Genomic DNA, 20,466 nt, shown 5'->3' with positions numbered 1-20,466 from the left:
GTTCAGAGATTGAAGAGCTGAATTGTGTATTATCGTAACAACGATAACTCGAGACTTCAGGTCTCTTACATGACACATTTTTGAAGTCGTCGTGGCCTAAAGGATAAGCGGAAATGACAGGGTGGTGGTACCTACCCGCGCGGACTCACAACACGTCCTACCACCAGTAAAAAGTCTTCTTCCAAGAAAGTCTTATGGAAAGGTACGATAAGCACTTATGAGGGATGTTCATTCTTTTAACTCTGTCCTATCGTAAAATATATTCTGCATCGCAATGTACTACAATATTAGGTATTAACTTCAAACATTAGCCACGACAGAGTTCCTCTGAAAATTCGTTCGCATGAAAAACTATCCAATTTAAAACGTCGTTAAAGTCTTTCATAATTTAGGCTAAAGTAAATCAAACGGCGCGTTCTCTGTCGGTCCATTTGACATAATACGAGCGTTGATCAAAATCGCCAACTAAATTGCCCTATTTGCATGTTACTTCTTCCATCACATTAAACATTACTTTTGTGTTCATATTTACTGCTTTTGTTACGATCGAGCCAATAAGGGATTGCTTGGTGCAGGTCTAATTTAAAGGTTTTTTTTTTTGTAGTATAGTTTGACACAATTTAGTACGGGTAGTGAAGTGATTGGTTGCTGTAAGGAAGATTCTCGGCATCAACACTTGGAGGGACGCACTAGGTTTTTTAATATGGGTGCCCTAATTTTACTACGCAACTGCCTCTAACGTGGCTTTTTTACTGCAGAAATAGGTATCGTATTTTATTTATTGCGTAGACGTGCGAACCTGTGCCAGCCTAGGGCTCGCCCGATTACGCTATATCTTTACTGTCAGGATGCCCTGGCACCACCACTCTGGCTATTTCTGCCGTGAAACAGTAATGCGTTTCAGTTTGAAGGGTGGGGCAGCTGTTGTATTGTAGACACCGACACTTGAACTCATGTTTCTAGGTGGATGGCGACGTCTACATGGTTTATGTCTATTTTCTCCGGTAACCCCTTAACAGCCGGTGGGCTCATTCACCCATTTAAGCTATAAAAAAATTGCTAACATGATCATAACGCGTATTGGACCAATCCAAAAAATGGTTACACTGCTTGCTCATATGTCTACGTAATGACCATCATAAAATAAAGTTAAAATTGATAAAGAAATAAAAAAAATATTTAAAAAAAATTAAAGAAATACTCTTTTATAGAAAATCCAACTAAAAAATAGAAAATAAATTGTAATATATTTGAATTAAAAATAAGGTAAGAAAAAATGATTTTATTGTAAAAAAAGCGTGGGGTGCATGGTATCAGTAGTTATAAATATTTTATGAACAGATGTGAGTAGAAGGGTTATTTTGATAATATCCTGAAAAGCACCCCACGCTTGTTTATAATAAAATCATTTTTTCTTACACTATTTTTAATTCAAATTTATTTTCTATTTTTTAGTTGGATTTTCTATAAAAGCGTATTATGTTCGATTTTTTTAAACTATTATTTATTTCTCATTTTTTAGTTATATTTAAATTTTATCAATTTTTTTTTAAATATTGCATTGTCATCGGTCCTTAATAAGTATGCCAAATTTCGAGTTAATCCGACGTTTTGAAGGGGGTCGAAATCATGTTCAAAGATACCGTTACATACTAACATACATACGTCTGAAGCTAATAAAAGCGTATTAAAAATAGAAACGGAACGAAGCAATAACATCGTAATATTAAATTCCGCGTAAAGCTTTATAGATAAATAGTAAAGTACTGGGATCAAGCTTACAGGTAAATGAATTAAATACAACATTAATAAATCGTAAATCAGTTACTTCGCGATAGATAAAATTCCCGAGATTATAGTCAGCATATTCTTAAAATACCGTATTGAGCATTTCAAATAAAGTTGTTTTTAATGCTCAATACTACACTTTTTTATTGGTTAGATGGGTGGACGAGCTTACAGCCCACCTGGCGTTAAGTAGTTACTGGAGCTCATAGACATCTACAACGTAAATGCGCCACCCATCTTGAGATATAAGTTCTAAGGTCTCAGTATAGTTACAACGGCTGCCCCACCCTTCAAACCGAAACGCATTACTGCTTCACGGCAGAAATAGGCGGGGTGGGGGTACCTATCCGTACGGACTCATAAGAGGTCCTACCACCAGTGATTACGCAAATTATAATTTTGCGGGTTTGATTTTTATTACACGATGTTATTCCTTGACCGTGGAAGTTAATCGTGAACATTTGTTAAGTACGTATTTCATTAGAAAAATTGGTACCCGCCTGCGGGATTCGAAAACCGTTGCATCGCTAGATACGAATGCAACGGACGCCTTATCCTTTACGGCCGTTTTCAATAACGTATCTGAGTTTTCGGATAGATAGCTATCTCCGAATATCAGCAAGAGCGTATCTATCCTTAGTTTGCGTTTCACAATCACGGATAAGTGCTATCTCTCTTTAACCAACAGTAGATAGCTTCTTCCCTCCGATTTATCTGAGCCTCTTGATACGTTTCGTTCTACTACAAATACGAAACAACATCAGGATCAAGACTTATTTTATTTTATTCTAAATTATAACTATAATTTAACCAGCATATTGTAGACTATCACAAACACATTTGTTTATAACAAAAAGTAATAAAAACATATGTAGATTTTTTTAAATTGGACGTATTGCTATTTTTATCCTAGTCGAAATTATGAAACGAAACGTTTTGACAGTCCGTTTGCCAATAAGCAGTGATCAGTTTCTTTTGTTTGTTTTTCTATTGTTTACCTACTATATTAGATGATGACTTACCTCCAAAACGCTTTAAAACTTTCGTTTATAATTCTAAGTGTGCTTATAATTAAAGAGCTACAGTGAAATAAAATGAATTCTGTAAGTATCTATGAACTACATTGATAATAATAATTTTACTTTGAAAACTTTGAGTTCAAGTTTAGAAAATATATCTTTTTCAGTCAAGAAAGGCAGCACCCATGACAAAAGATGAGACGATGATTCTAGCAGAATTTGTGGCGGCGAAAAAACATTTCAATAATAAGGCAACAAATGCCACAAACAATAAATTGAAGGAGCAGGCTTGGCAAACCCTTGTAAATGATTTTAATTCGTCGATTCGTCGTTTCCCACGAACTCCATCGCAGCTTCGACTAAAATGGGAAAACTTAAAGAACGCTACGGCAACATAAGAAACAACCTTAGTAAGGTTAGTATAATTAGTTGATTGTTTGTCTCTAATAACACATTGATAAACATGATTTTTTCTTCAGGTTGCCGTAGTATTTGAAATAATTATGCTCTTTGTTACAGGCTGGAGGTGGTAAGGATTGCAGATGAAATTTTGGATAAAGCATGCACATTGTTGTAGGTCACACATAATATTTTTAACACTTTTACAGCCAAGCGGAAACAAGATGGAAGAAAAGAAATGCAAGGCTAGCATAGGGACAATACATTAGCAGAATATCTAATAGCAAAAAAGAGACTTGACTTGGAAAATAAAGAAAAGGAGATTGTTGTAGCAAAAGTTAAGTTAGATTTAGATAATTTAAAAAATTAAAAATTACTTAAAAGGAATATTAAATTTCATAAATTAAGTAGGCAATAATAATTTTATGTTCGATAGTTTTTTAAGTATATGTACAAATTCTAAATTAAATATCTTTTATGTACTAACTACCATGTAATTATCATTTTGGAAAATAAAAAATAGTCAAATTATCTTTGGAGTTTATTTTATAAATTATCTTTGGAAGCAATTATTTATAAGTACATAGTTGTATTTCAGATGTAAGTTTTGAAAAATTGTTACGAACAATTATATTATTTTCCTGTAATGTATCTGCGACTGAAATTTCTGATTCTAATTCTTCTAAATTCATACTTCTGACGATATTATGCAGCATGGCAGCTATAATAACAGCTTGCATGTTTTCTAGTTTTAATCTACTTTTCAATGATATACAGGGAGTCTTCTTTTACAAACACCAATGCATCTGAAAATTATACATTATTCGCTTAAATTATTTTACAATACAGTATAACAAGCTCTTAACTAAAAAAAAAGATTACCTCTCTATAGTATTTCTTGTTTTAATATGTGATTCATTTTAAATCGTTCCGATTGAGTATGTGGGTTAATTAATCACGTTAAAAGATAGGGTTGTGGGGATAGCCTCTATCGGCAAGCAAATAGCAATTTCCAAGTCCACCTTGTTATCAATGTTCTCTTGATATGTAGATAATTTATTATAATAGTGTCATATTAAATTCATATAAACACCTAAATATATAATATAAATAAATAAAAATATAATAATAATATATAATAATAATAATATAAATAAGGTAATATAAATAAGAAATACCTTTTCAATCGGAATGGTTAATTATAGTTATATCATGAGTAGACCCAGGCCATCAAGCAACAACATTTTGAAACATCAATGATGCATTGCACACAAATTACACATTCAAAATACTCTTTTTCTATTTCTAAATTCCTCTCCTATATTTGAATCTGTAACACAAATATAAAATGTAGAGGTATCAGTGTGTAATAAGAATGAAGGTAAATAGCCTACCAGGTTATTGTATTAGTATATGAATGTCATTTAGGGCACCATGGGAATCCAGCAGTATTATAGAATTCCTGTTGAGTGTGATTTTGTAACACAACAAAAATTAGGTATAATTTTGCTATTGCTATAAACAAATATAAGTTGTAATAACGAGTACTTTTATGGTTAAAATTTATCTTACCTTTTTGACGTTACACTCAAATATGGTCTCATTAAATTAATCAATTCATTCACAACACCTTTGCTCAGAAATCTATAGTCAAATTCGTAATTATTGATCTTCGCCATGTAATTCAGACGATCTTTATTTTCCTAACCATATGATATCGGCCTCACTATCACTATCTGCATCACAATCCATTATCATTTGAAATAATTCCATATCACTATCATCACTGCTACAATATGCCAATATGAAGAGAAACAATTATTAAATTATAGCGATTTACTTTCGAAAGATAAATATGTAACCGGCCGATTTTGACAGATAAGCGAATGCCCATACTAGAGATAGCGCCGCCTACCGGAGAGTTACTTAAAACTCATATTGAAACGGAAGTAAGCACGATTTGTATGAGCGTTCTATCTTTAGCAGGCTATCCGTCCTCCCGACGATGGATAGATAAATCCGATAGGAACTGCTGCCCGTCGATAGGTTATTGGAACGTAAGTAAGGACAAAAATATAGATTTGTCTATCTTTAGTAACCGAAACTAGGGATAGATAGGTTATTGAAAACGGCCGTTAGGCTATGACGACTTCAGCCAAACGAGTATCTGAGATGAGTGAAATTTTATGATTAAATTTTATTATCGAAATTACACGATTAATTCTTCTTGTTTATCTGTAGTTAAATAGTTATTACCTATGTTAGTAAATGCAATTTGTTTAAAATTTTATTACTTTATAGGCTAATGGACAGCAACTTGTACGCCGCTACCCACAGTTAGACAGAAGGTTGAAGTTCCAATTTTATTTACGACTGCTGTCCCACTTTTTAAACTGGAATATATGGTGGATTAGTATATAGTATAGGAATATATAGTATGGTGTATGTATATACTAAGGTATAGTATAGGTGAAGTAGTATATAGTATGGTAGAAGTATAGTATATGAGTATAGGATACGAAATAGGTGAACAGTGGCCTGACTTGTGGGTACTATAAAACACCCTTCCCTATTTTTTATATATCGTCTTCTCGCATTAAAACTGTATAATCTCAAAAATTACTAATTTTACAGGAAAGTGTTTTAAAGGTTTAACATGTTATATTTTTAATATTAATCATCTTTGCAACATTTTTATTTTTTATTTTTTACCAGTTACATTAAGTATTAGTCTTTTAAAGTAAGATAAAGTTATGTATTAATTTTGTTAATAGTAGTCAAAAGATAGGCAAACAAAAAAAAAACTAAGCTACGCTCTTTCGACAGTATTTATGAAAAAAATACTGGTGATAGCAAATGATTCCGCATATTAACTCAATTTCGAATATTTCAGGAAATTGTACACTTTTAATGTGAAAAGACGATATCTGTTCCTGTTTATATATGTATATATTTTGTTCTATTTTACATTTTGTTATTTAACAATTAAACTTTCATTTTTTATCTTTAGTACTGTTTTTTTTTTATTATCTTTTTTTTTTTTTTATTGCCTTTGTAGGCAGACGGGCATAGGGCCCACCTGATGGTGAGTGGTTACCGTCGCCCATGGACTTCAGCAATGCAAGGGGCAGAGCCAAGTCGCTGCCTACCGCTTAATACTCTCCACAAGCCTCGTTTGAAGAAGGACATGTCATAGCGCTCGGGAAACACCGTGGAGGGGAGCTCATTCCATAGCCGGATGGTACGTGGCAAAAAAGATCTCTGGAAACGCACTGTGGATGACCGCAGCGGCTCCAGGTAGTATGGATGAACTTTACTCCGGTGGCGGGCGGTGCGATGGTAAAAACGAGATGCTGGTATCATCTCAAACAATTCCTCAGAGCACTCCCCATGGAACATACGGTATAAAATACAGAGGGAACCGAAGTCCCTCCGCAGACCCAGACTTGTATCTATTTCAAACACTGTAATTAAGATATCGAGATATTTATTTTATTTTTAGTTATGTTTATTGTTTTCACTTGAGCATTAAGGTTATGAGAATCAAATCAAATAACTCGCTTTTGGTCCCAAATATGAAAACGACCCGTATCGGTTCGGTTGTAGTCGTCGTGGCCTAAAGGATAAGACGTCCGGTGCATTCGCGTTGAGCGATGCACCGGTGTTCGAATCTCAGGCGGGTAACAATTTTTCTAATGAAATACGTACTCAACAAATGTTCACGATTGACTTCCACGGTGAAGGAATAGCATCGTGTATAAAAATCAAACCCGCAAAATTATAATTTGCGTAATTACTGATCTCTTGTGAGCCCACGCGGGTAGGTACCACCACGCTGCCTATTTCTGCCGTGAAGCAGTAATGCGTTTCGTTTGAAGGGTGGGTCAGCCGTTGTTGAGACCTTAGAACTTATATCTCAAGGTGGGTGGCGCATTTACGTTGTAGATGTCTATGGGCTTCAGTAACCACTTAACACCAGTTGGGCTGTGAGCTCGTCCACCCATCTAAGCAATAAAACAAAAACCGCCTCTTATCATTAAAGCCTTGAATATTTTGCGAGCAGTATACGCTTATCGTTATAAATATTTGCATAGAACTCGATATCGACTTTCCCTCACAATAGGTCAACATTTGAACTCTGAATGCCTCAGAACATCAAATAAATACATACATACGTGCAATACAATTCATGTCAAAGTTCATCTTAATATCAGACATTAAGGTTTTGCACATTAAAACTAAGATTGTGCAATCAATTTTAATACTTTACTGCTTTGAAATAACCATCAATCTTGGTTGACAATACGTAACTATAAATCGATGTTCAAGTGAATCGTTTGCAATGTAAAATCAACTAAACCGCTTTGGTTTAAAGATCTGTTTCGTTTGATCGTGAGGAATTACAATCATATGGATGTGAATAATTGTAGAAATTATTAGTCTTCGATAATAACTCTATTTCAAAACAATCGTATTAGCCGAAATATTATGTAATGCTTGTGTTTGTGTTCTTATAATAATGTTCACCTGACTTTATAAAGCAATACGAGTTTAAAATGTATTTAATAAAACTATTAGCAGCAGTCATCTCTACCAACTTAAAATTAGAAAAAAGTTATTCAAAAGTTTTTCCAATTCAAAGACATTAATATGGTTAGTTTTACGCCGTATATCGCATATTGGGCGTTCAACCTGCCATGTTTCTCTCGGTCCACGTAAGCAGTAGCAAAATGTGAACTCTCTGTGTGAGAATAATGACCAATTTCATATGATAATAGTATATGTATCAGCCGGCAAATCTCAAAATACAAAAAAAAACCTGACTTAGGCAAACAATGTTTGACGGATTAATTTATGAAAAGGTCCGATATACTTATAGTTTATCAATGAGCAAAGATAGGTATTATTCGAGAAAAAGACAAATTTCTAAAGCACGCTAAAGATAGTTCGTTTGTTTTTCATACACCATAATAAATATTACATTGATTCGATGTATAAGTTAGTTTTTTTTGTTTTCATCGAGTTTTTTAATTAATATTAATAATTACGTAATGCAAAAAATTATTACAAGGTATATAAGTCAAGACAAGTCCACCAAATCTGAATTGCTATTTTCCTGGACCATTTTGAGAACCAGATAATATTTCGTCATTAAATATCATTCATAAACCTATCACCTACCATTTAGCATTAATACAATAACACTCCAATACAAAACAGAACACAAAAGTCAGACAACTACAAGAAGAAAAAAACACCGAAGTTCTCACTTCATTTAAGTACGTTGATCTACAAAATCGCGTTGGCATCAGCATTAACATAAAGTCGCTCGACCCTCCGACACGTAATAAAACAATAATTAAATCCTCCCGTTGTGGAGGGCTCGAAAAAAATCCAATTTGCCTTTACTGCAGTCCCTAAAGCCTTGTTCGGACTAGGCGAGTATTTTAGTCGAGTAGGTACCGAGTAATTTAGTAGCTAAATGTGTCTGAACACCAAAAATTTAGTCGAGTAGGTTAGTAAATAATTTATTCAAGTCAATCCATTTTGTTCTATTTTTTCGGGCGAGTAGCGCCTCCAACCACGCGTCCTTGCTCACTGGCTCACTGACTAAACAAGTCCGAACCAGTTGATTAGTCGAGTTCATTAGTGGCACTTGTCAAATGGGTATGTTTGCGCTGAATTTGAGTGTATTTTCGTTAACAGAAAATTCACACAACTTTCGGACATTCTTTTTTTTTTTTTTTTATTGCCCTTGTAGGCAGACGAGCATACGGCCCACCTGATGGTGAGTGGTTACCGTTGCCCATAGACTTCAGCAATGCCAGGGACAGAGCCAAGCCGCTGCCTACCGAATTCACAAACACTACTCACTTGTGTACTCTACTGGACTGTAATGCGAACAATTTCTGTGCAGTAGCGAGTAGTTTAGCCACTAAATTACTCGTTACTCGACTAAAATACTCGCCTAGTCCGAACAAGGATTTAGTGACGAGAGTTGTGTAAGGCTTTATGTTTGTTGAAAATCAACAATTATATCGTTTGAAACTAGAAAATTAAATCTATTTGCGGAGTGTCTTCACTCCTTAACTCCACTATACCTTTTTCCCAATCTAATTTCTTCAAATTTTTTACCTTGTGTAGACCCTGATGGTATTACGTATTGCCACACCATACGAGTTGTAAATCGCGCCGTCTTTCACTAACTTATATCACCGGAAAACATACACTTAACGGTTTCTGTAACTAATAAATGTCAAATTAATTTTGTATTCTTTTGGAAGTGATCAAGAATTTATTTGATTGTTCCATCAACTACATATGATTTTTACTGAAGTTTGAAGTCTGCAGAAGGAGCAGATAGTATCTGGAAGTCTATTAGTCTAATATTAAGATACGATTCGATAGTTTTTGTTTTGTTGGTGTTACTGCGATCAATCAGGTCATGAAAGAATATCATTTGTCGTCACCTGATACATAACATTGAATTTAATTTATCGCTCAGATTCTTAAGTAAGCCTACGGCCACCTGCTCTTAAGTGGTTATTGGAGGCCATAAAGAGTCGATGTCTTAAAATACGCGATAACACAAGTAAATAAATAATCGTCTTTTTTTTCCTACCTATGCTGATAGCCTTGAGAGGCTATTTCAGCTTCTCCTTGACGTGTAGGTGAGCTCACGGGGCTCAAACCGGGAGTTTTGCTAACACTGGCCCTAGCAAGAGCAGTGCTTCGCAGAATCTACTACCGGATCGGAAATGTGACCCACTGAGAAGATCCGGCGAAAAACTCAGTGGACTATGTCTATGTGTTAATTCACTCGTCAAGCCCTTCGTTGCAAGCGACGGGTTAGACGAGGATGGTTACCGGTGCTTGTGGTACCTAAAAGCACCGTTAATGGGTCGGGGTAATCGAGTACCAGGTGAATGTCATGTTTATTCACCGTCACTCATTTTGCCTATTTACATGTTATGGAATTTGCCAATTATGTTTTTTCTCTTTAAGAAGCTATAAGTTCGAATCTTTGAGGGCTCATACGAGAATTTCTCATATTATATCAGTACGTACATATACCTATAATTACTTTTTTATTACTTAAATGAACTTTATGCTTTACAGTAAATTTTTTGCCGGGAATATTACAAACAAAGCCAATAATACAATTACTATGAAATTATATCTCATTAATGAGGAAACTTGGAAGCACCTTTCAGGTTGTCATATGTCCAAAAACAAATTTCTTGAAGAAGAACGCGTTGGCGCAACGAAGAAAGTGCGAAGTTGTTAACGAAAGCGCCGGGAGTCGTTAACCGTCATTAAATGTCATTAAAACAGGCCTAAACTGTCATTAAGGCGGCCGTAAACCGTTGCCGGAGTTAACCGGGCCCGCCAGGGATTTTTCGTGTACAGTGCACCTTAGGAAAGTTTACTAGTGGTTTGAAGTAGGCAAGTACACTCAAGTAACTTGGATATTCAAGTAAGATTAATTAAGTTCGTAGCTTAGGTAGCGTTTGTTTCGAATGCTTTCGACTCGACTTTTGATGTCACAAGAATTTGTGAATGTATTTTTATTGTATTGCGCTTTATACTTTAATAAAATCTACATTGATTCTTTTTGTCTATTGTTGGGAATAGCAACGCACTTTCTTAAAATATAGCTTTAATTCCCTTGTTTTTGGGTTCACGAAATCAAAATCTAAGCAATAAAAAAAAACATGTGTGCAATTCACACGTGGTAGAAGTGAAACCTTCCAAAATTAAAATACAATTATCCTAAACGCCTTAAGTATATGTAAAATTTTGTCATTAGTAAATAATTGTAAGGTAGCGCCCTCTGTGAATTGATATTTTAATTTCACGTATAATCCTAAATTAAAATTCACCACAAGAGCTTTCATACACACGTTAGTATTAAAAAACCTCACAGATGGCGCTGTATTAAATAGTATGTATATTTCTGTCTCATTCTTTGCTGGCTTCATCCTACACATTTTTGTATTTGTGTCTCTTACCTGTCGTTTTTTCCGTTGCATCCGGTTTGAAATCACAACGATTCTAAAGAAGTTTTCACTTCAAAACTTCAATTAAATTCATTAGATCACTAGTTTGTAAATGATATAGTGGTTGACAAAAGACAATGAGAGGCAAAACAGTGAACTACTATTCCCCTCATTTGTCAACCAATTTTATTTTTTGGTTCGTTTCTATGATGCCCTTTTCTTCTTCAACCCGTGTCCATCATTCGGTGAGTGTAGGTCTTTTCATATGCACTCCATTCTTTTCGGTCTCTTGCCTTTCGCATCTATTCCCTACCAGCTATTTTGATTAGTGTGCTCAGTGCGAGTTTTTTAACGTTTTCGATAGCGTAAAAGTTAGCTCATGTTTGTATGGAATGGGACCGTTTGCGTACGTTTGCCGCTAGGGGCGTTATTCCAATTGCATACAAAATTGGCTTAACTTTTACGCTATCGAGTACGTTAAGAAACTCGCACTAAGCACATAGGTCGTCGGTCCGTCTTATTGGTTGTCCGCCGACATTACGACGTTCAATGATACAATTTAGTACCATTTATCTTCTGTTGCTTCATTTTTAGTAGCTATTTATAATTGTTAGTGCTATGAATAAAAAAAAAATTTGAAATTATTTATCATAAATAAAATGAATATATGCCTTGAGGTGTACGTGATTATGGTTGAAATTCGATCATTGGTCGAACATTGGTAATAATAAAACGGTGAGTAGTTTATAAACACAACGCAGGACAGTACTCCGAGAATAGTTCAGCACATATCCCGTTATGGGGCCATAAAACGTGCCCGCCCGTTTTGTGGGGTCAAGATGACCGCACAGGGTGCCCACTTTCAATAATTTATACAATTGATAAATAATATATATAGAGACGGACGGTGGCTCCGTCGGTTTTATTTCATGAGTTTTATGTTGATGTTCCTTCATCTCGGACTAGGAGATATATGTACATATAAATAAACTTTAACTTGCAAATGTTTTTAGCATATTATGAGTTTATAATAAGCTGCAGTTTGGTTTGATGCCCGCGACTTTTGCAGGAATAAACCATAGCTTTATACGACACGTTTGTTTTAATGTAATGAGAAATTACAGAGCGACTTTTTTATGTTTTAATCTGAGGAGGAGTTCACACGATATCTAGAGCGATTATTCGCTTCTTAGTTTTTATACACTACCACCTTCTTAGCACGCGAAGTCGAATTTTTAATTTTCCCACAAATTTTTTACTAGTGGTAGGACCTCTTGTGAGTCCGCGCGGGTAGGTACCACCGCCGCGCCTACTTCTGCCGGAAGGCAGTAATGCGTTTCGGCTTGAAGGGCGGGACAGCCGTTGTAACTATACTTGTGAAATTAGAACTTATATCTCAAGGTGGGTGGCATATTTACGTCGTAGATGTCTATGGGCCCCAGTAATCACTTAACATCAGGTGGGCTGTGAGCTCGTCCACCCATCTATGCAATAAAAAGAAAGAAAGATGGATATTGCAAGAACAATTTCATAGCCGAAATAAACAGTGTGATGAAGCTAGCGTGAGACACATTATTGTGTCTTCGAAACAAGAACTCTCCAATGCATGTGTCAAACAAATATATAGTATGTCAAATTTGGATGAATTTTATTGACTTAAAGTGTTCAGCTTAGAAGTCCACTTGATTCTGTCATGTTTGCCTAACAACTTAGAATACAGGAAGAGAAGGCTTTATGCGATAAGTTGCCTGTTGTATTTTTTCGCTTTTTTTATCGTAATATTTTTTTATGACGCGCAATATAGTCTATAGCAATGTCAGGCACTGTAAAGCATAATAAGAAACGCCTTATAAAATGCCAATGTCGGGTGTCATCGATCTCCAAATCTGTAAGCATCTCCGACTTCCGAGGAATATGGTTTTCATTCACGCGAACGAAGCGCGCATTAAGCACACGTCAAGAACTCAATTCACCGATAGAACGGAAAGGGCATCGGAGCTCTGTGAGCTTTAAAACCAATGACACAAGATTCTTAATTGTCTGCACCAAAATTTTGACAAAAAGACGCCTTGGGGGTATTTAGATAAAAAAATGACCTTTAACGCCTACGCGTAAGGTTTGTTTTGCATATTTATGGTATTGAAGTGTGAAAAATGTTTTTCTTTATATCACGGATGCATTGTCACGAGCCGATATTGGATGTTATCGGAATTCCAACTTGGAGTTCCATTAATTTATATGTCTTTGTGATTCGTCTATTGTGCTTTAGTGAACGTCTGCCAATAGGTTAGAGTTTTATTGGAAATTTTGAAATTATTGAGGAGCAACGGCATTTTCTTGTTTGTTCTCATTGTATAAACGAGTGAATCAGCTCACGGCTTACCTGGTGTTAAGTGGTTACTGAAGTCCATAGACATCACAATTTGAATGCCGTACCCCGAGAAACGAGGTCTGAGTCTCAATTTTACTGACTAGACCTCAGTACTGCATCGCGGTTGCCTACTGAGTTTTTCGCTGGATCTTCTCAGTGGGTCGCGTTTCCGATCCGGCGGTAGATTCTGTGAAAAACTGCTCTTGCTAGGGCCAGTGTTAGTATCGCATCCTGGTTTGAGCTCCTACAGCTTATCTACACGTTAGGGTTATGCTGACGTAGCCTAAAAAGCATCGCGGTTATAATAAACAGTTTTCGGCCCTATAACACGTTCTACCATAACTAACGTTCAACCTTAAAATTTCTTTACATTATTATACAGCTTCGATCTTATTTCGCCACGCGTATCATAAGGATTTTTTTTCTTAAGCCGGTCACAAAACAAAGCCCGTATTACCGAAGATCACGAACAGAACTGCCACATATATTGACCGCTTCAATTTCAGCTGAATTGAATACAACCCCGTGAATGACCCCAAATGACCCTCGATATACACAAACTGACCGAAACTAACATTTATCCTAATCCTTAAAACAGTAAATTCGTAGTCAATTGCTTTTTCGTGTGTGGTACAAGTCAGAGACTTGTCTTCTACTAAGCTAGGTACCTATCTTTGTTTGGATTACAGTTGATCCGAATATTTTTATTAATAGTTTAAAATACCTCACTTTAGTTTATAATTTTAATAACACGATTCAACTGTTGACTTTTTTTATTCGTTGTTAACCATTTTCCTTGAGTTTCGATATGTATCAAACGTCGATCAGTTCAATGTTGTTGTAGTTATATGTTTATCTAATGCGTGAAATCTAGTAAATTACTTGGTATAAAAGGTGATGATTTCACTATTACGTACATATGATACGGCATTCTTTTCCCTACCTATTCGCTGTTACTCTATATTTATATTAAAATTATTACTCTAAAGGGCTATTCCAGCTAAGCGCGAAAAAGTAGGCGAGCTCACGGGCTCAAACTGAGAGAACTTGCTAACACTAGCCCTAGCAAGAGCAGTGCTTCTTAGAATCTTCCACAAGTTCGGAATCGTGACCCACTGAGAAGATCCCGGGAGAGACTCACTAGATTGTGTCTATAGATTAGTTCGCTCGTCGAAGAATCTTGAAGAGCCTAAAAGCACCCAGAGTGGATCCAGGGGATCCGACAAGACACGTTTCGGGCGACGACCGTTTTTCGTTGTCCTGTCGTCTAAGTTGAAGTGCGGTAATAGATTAAGTGAAGCGAACTCACCCTTAATTGAATTAATACGGTTTTTTTATGTTCCTTATCGCTGGTGCGTACTTACAAAATGAAATTTTAATGTAATTTGTGCATAATTAGTTTGCTGTTTGTTGAATGAACGATCGATCACGCCTACCTGATGGTATGTAATGGTTCTAATTATTGGAACGCAAATTTAGCCATCCACTTTGAGACAAGTGGTTTGTACATCAACTATAATATTGATATATTTATGTAACGTAGCTACATAAATATCGTTAATACCACCCATCTAAGCAATAAATAAAAAACTTTTTTAAAGACCAATACTGTTACAAAAATCGCTTCATCCTGTAACTTTGTCCGCCGTCCGGAACTATTGTCTTAACCCAAAATCGAATCGCCTAAAAATGCATCAGATAGTCGGCCCCAGGGGTTATGTCTCATAAACTGCGCAGTATCCTTGACCATTCGATGGAATCTCATGTGTTTGAATTGGTTAGGATTACTTAGGTCCATTGCATAAGTGGCTTGTTTTCGAAGAAGGCCTATTGTAGAGATCTTATCCATCACAATTACATATTTGATATTTAGAGATCTTACAGATTTACCGAACGATTTTGTTAAGCTCAAAGGTTTTGTTAAATATACAAAATTGAACATTTCAATGATAAAGGGGGTGTTTTAATTAAAAATAAGTATGAATTTTATCCCACATCCGAATATGCATACAATGCAAAATTTGCCGCTGGGTTTTTTTCAGTTCATGTAAAGGAATCTGTGAACAAGTACGCAGTTTTAAACATCTGTAACAGTAGTGTGATTAATACAGAGAAAAGTAAGATAAGATAATAAGAAGATAAGAAGTCGTCATGGCCTAAAGGATAAGTAAGACGTCCGGTGCATTCGTATTGAGCGATGCACCGGTGTTCGAATCTCAGACGAGTACCAATTTTTCTAATGAAATACGTACTCAACAAATGTTCACGATTGACTTCCACGGTGAAGGAATAACATCGTGTAATAAAAACCAAACCCGCAAAATTTATAATTTGCGTAATTACTGGTGGTAGGACCTCTTCTGAGTCCGCGCGGCTAAGTACCACCACCCTGCCTATTTCTGCCGTGAAGCAGTAATGCGTTTCGGTTTGAAGGGTGGGGCATCCGTTGTAACTATACTTGAGATCTTAGAACTTATATCTCAAGGTGGGTGGCACATTTACGTTGTAAATGTCTATGGGTTCCAGTAACCACTTAACACCAGGTGGGCTGTGAGCTCGTCCATCCATCTAAGCTATAAAAAAAAAAAGATAGATCGATTAGATTCGTGGTTCTCAAATTGTCCTACAGCCTACCAAATTAAATAAAAATATGAAGAATACCTAATACAGTAGACCGATATCCCCTTCGAACTAGTGTTATTTATATTTTTCTGTTTACCCTTAATATCCGGATAGTTCGACCGGACGAGAGCCGGGAAGTTTGAGGGCGGCTCGGTCAGATCGGCGAATTATGTAAAGTGTCCAGTCATTACGGCCCATCTGCACTGACGGCTCTATCTCTGTGTAGTGTAGAGAGCTTGAACGAATTTGATACTTTTATTTTTTACATTTTTATCTTCTCTTTTATGACTGATTTATCAACGAGGACCCTTAATATACCGCTAGGCCTACAAACTGGACGGTTGTTGACGTATTTTAGTTTAGAAGGCCATAACCAACCAAAGATAGATTTTATAAATTTCCTCCCCTAAGGCCACAGAAAACCATTAAATCAAAGTCCATTCAAATGTAAGGAGTATGTAATTTGTTATACCTTCGAAATAATTTATAAGTACACGGGAGAATCTCAGGGTTTCTTTTCTAAGCTATACATCTAGAAGGGTGAATGACGGATTGAAAGTTTATACACGAAGTTCGTCGCGTTCAAAAGAAGAAGGAAGAAATCCAATAAAAATATTTTTAAAAATTTTTCAATGGAGCTCTAGTCACTAGTTATTTTTGAAGGCAGATTAATTGACGTCTCAGTCATCATTTCCAAATCTAAAGTAAGTGTATTAAATACGCTACCGACTGCAGTCACCAAGTACCGCAACTCAGTTATTTTTTTGATGAATTTTCTTACTTTCAAATTTTTGTTGTGTTTTCCTGATTTCATAATTTTCAGCCTAATTATTAGTCGTAGTATTGTCTAAATACACACTGTGCCCATTTTAAAAATAAGGCCAAGCAATAAATTCAAAAGTTGCACTTCTCACCATAATAATATATAGAAATGGACGTTCACGACTCACCTGATTTTAATTATGAAAGTGCTATAATAAACTTCTGCTACTTACATTTTAGATATCTAAACTCTTACAAGTTAATTGAGTTGTGATATAAAGTGTAAAGTGGAAAGTATCAAAACGCATCGAGCCTCCCATAGAATTATGATAGTTCGCCACGTGCGAGTTACGGCTACCGGTCAGCTGGAGGGTAGTTTTATTAAGAATTACAATTATTTATTTAGAACAATCGCCCTACAGCAGTCCCCGCTAACGGCCACACAGGAATAGTTCCATTCGTGAGATCAATGCTTTATTAAAGTGAAATAGAATTTCGCTAACCAGTGAGCCTCTCCTCTTCATCGGTTTCATTCTTAATGATAGTTATTGAGTTACCTATTTAGTTACTTAGTCGTCGTGGCCTAAAGGATAAGACGTCCGGTGCATTCGTATCTAGCGATACAATGGTGTTCGAATCCCGCAGGCGGGTACCAATTTTACTCATGAAATACGTATTTGACAAATGTTCACGATTCACTTTCACGGTGAAGGAATAACATCGGGTAAATAAAATCAAACCTGCAAAATTATAATTTGCGTAATTACTGGTGGTAGGACCTCTTGTGAGTCCGCACGGGTAGGTACCACCGCCCTGTCTATTTCTGCCGTGAAGCAGTTATGCGTTTCGGTTTGAAGAGTGGGGCAGGCGTTCTAACCATACTGTGACCTTAGAACTTATATCTCAAGGTGGGTGGCGCATTTACGTTGTAGATGTCTATGGGCTCCAGTAACCACTCAACACCAGGTGGGCTGCGAGCTCGTCCTCCTATCTAAGCAATAAAAAATATATCGAATTTTCAATATCTTATACACTGAACATTTCTCCGTTATTGGTGATTGGGCTGTTCTGTTGAAATTACTCTCGCGTCACTTTTGTACCTTCATGAAACTTCGCTGAAGTGCGAACAACAAAAAAATTCACCTTAAGCCGATAACTTTTTTTTTTTATTGCTTAGTTGGGTGGACGAGCTCACAGCCCACCTGGTGTTAAGTGGTTACTGGAGCCCATAGACATCTACAATGTAAATGCGCCACCCACCTTGAGATATGTTTTTTTTTTTTCCTACCTATGCTGATAGCCTTGAGAGGCTATTTCAGCTTCGCCCTAACGTTTGTAGGTGAGCTCACGGGGCTCAACCGGAGAGTTGCTAACACTGACCCTAGCAAGAGCAGTGCTTCGCAGAATCTACCACCGGATCGGAAACGCGACCCACTGAGAAGATCCGGCGAGAAACTCAGTGGGCTGTGTCCATGGGTTAGTTCGCTCGTCGAGCCCTTCGTCGCAAGCGACGGGTTCGACAAGGACGGTGACCGGTGCTTGTGGTGCCTAAAAGCACCGTTAATGGATCAGGAGGATCCGTAATGACGTGTAATGGCTATGACTCTTTATAAGTATAGCCGTCGTCATGGCGTCTTAAAAAACATTTAACATAAGCTGCATCCAGTCGAGATTTGTTATTTATTTAAGCCTTGTTAAGAAAAATACTCCCAAATTTAAATAATAGCAATTTAGATTTTTGAACGAAATTACTCTGTATGCGTATAATTTAGAAAACTGAAATTTAATGGCGCGTTCGGAAGCACCCAATTTCCTTAACGAGTCAACTATTCGGAAGGCAACTTATCAAAGCAAACAGACTCGTTATAAAAGCACCCGATATTATGCAAATCACATTATTATTCATACTGTTTTTGCGAAGGGCCCCGATGAGATTGTGCCCCTAATCTTGGTACATATCGCAAAGTTATCCATTCACTTAACAAAATTACTTGCCATTCAATTTTGTATCTTACGCGGCGGCGATAGGAACGATTTGAATTTTAATTATCGGTTTCCGATCGACAGCCCGCGTTTCTTACTACTCACCCATAGATGGCGCCAGCGGCAATGCAAATTTTCGATAATGTAATTTCTCGCGATGAAAAATTGGGGATGAAGAAAATCTAATTGGGGAAAACATTTGTAAGTTATTCCAACTTATTATAATGTAATAAGATTACGGTGCCTGCTTTATTATTTCATAATGTCTGTTTGATGTGCGTGCGACTTAGTGACGTACGTCTTTACGGAAATTTGAAAATGTGGTATTATAACGAAATGACTTTTCGGTCGCGAAAATTAAATAAGAGAGTTTAATAATAATTTGAACATAATAGAATAGGAAGATATGATAATACCACGTTTTAATAATTCGTGAACTATTTGTTACTATTAGTAAAAGGCAGTAGAGTATTTAAAACGAACAGCCATAAATACTGTAAAAAATTTACAACCAAACACAATTCTTGTAATTTATTAAATAAAAATAAAAGTTTTATCAAATTTTGCTAATCGTTACTTTTTGCTAAACTTTTTTTTGTTGATTAGTGGACGAGCTCACAGCCCACCTGGTGTTAAGTGGTTACTGGAACCCATAGAAATCTGCAACGTAAATGCTCCACCCACCTTGTGATATAAGTTCTAAGGTCACAGTATGGTTAGAACGCCTGCCCCACCCTTCAAACCGAAACGCATTACTGCTTCACGGCAGAAATAGGCAGGGAGGAGGTACCTACCGGCGCGGACTCACAAGTGGTCCTACCACCAGTAAGAATAATTCGTGAACTGTTACAATTAGTATAAGGCGTGAGTGTCTAGTATTTAAAACGAACAGCCATTACTATAATTATTACCATTACCATAATACTGTTAAAAATTTACAACCGAAACACAATTCTTGTAATTTTTTAAATAAAAATAAAAGTTTTATCAAATTTTGCTAATCGTTACTTTTTGCTAAACTTTTTTTTTGCTGATTAGTGGACGAGCTCACAGCCCACCTGGTGTTAAGTGGTTACCGGAGCCCATAGAAATCGACAACGTACCGCCACCCACCTTGACATATGGGTTCTTCTAAGTCTCAGTATAGGTACGACGGCTGCCCCGCCCTTCAAACCGAAACGCATCACTGCTTCACGGCAGAAATAGGCGGGGCGGTGGTACCCACCCGCGCGGACTCACAAGACGTCCTACCACCAGTAATTACGCTAATTATAATTTTGTGGGTTTGCTTTTTATTTCGCGATGTTATTCCTTTACCGTGGAAGTCAATCGTGAACATTTGATAAGTACGTATTTCATTAGAAAAAATTGTACTTGCCAGCGGGATTGGATCATAGGTTCATCGGTAGATACGAATGCACCGGACGTCTTATCCTTTAAGCCACGACGAGTTCGACGAATTTTGTCGTCTTCGAAGGAAGAGGAAAAGCATGCTCTCGCTGATCGTTGAATGCTTACTGTA

At 36.5% G+C, this 20,466-nt stretch overlaps 1 protein-coding gene and 2 long non-coding RNA genes across 8 annotated transcripts in view; 2 read left to right on the top strand and 1 right to left on the bottom strand.

The window, feature by feature from the left end:
* Window positions 1-20,466, top strand: part of trh (PAS domain-containing protein trachealess) — a 258,744-nt gene that overhangs the window by 93,057 nt on the left and 145,221 nt on the right. The window lies entirely within an intron of this gene.
* LOC149502609 (uncharacterized) lies at window positions 2,347-4,719 on the top strand. 2 transcript variants are annotated; one of them, XR_016323305.1, is made up of 3 exons: window positions 2,347-2,891; window positions 2,975-3,222; window positions 3,327-4,719. It is a non-coding gene; the product is annotated as an uncharacterized LOC149502609 (long non-coding RNA). The 2 variants fall into 2 exon arrangements; XR_016323304.1 differs by having other exon boundaries at window positions 2,347-3,222.
* LOC149502608 (uncharacterized) lies at window positions 3,735-5,054 on the bottom strand. Its single transcript, XR_016323306.1, has 2 exons — window positions 4,385-5,054; window positions 3,735-4,012 (listed from the first exon to the last, which is right to left on the bottom strand). It is a non-coding gene; the product is annotated as an uncharacterized LOC149502608 (long non-coding RNA).

This window comes from Bombyx mandarina, chromosome 07 (genome assembly GCF_030267445.1).
Source record: "Bombyx mandarina strain Sakado chromosome 07, ASM3026744v2".
NCBI lineage: Eukaryota > Metazoa > Arthropoda > Insecta > Lepidoptera > Bombycidae > Bombyx > Bombyx mandarina.
Note: the sequence above shows the minus strand (reverse complement) of the source record. Positions and strands in the feature narration are given on the sequence as shown.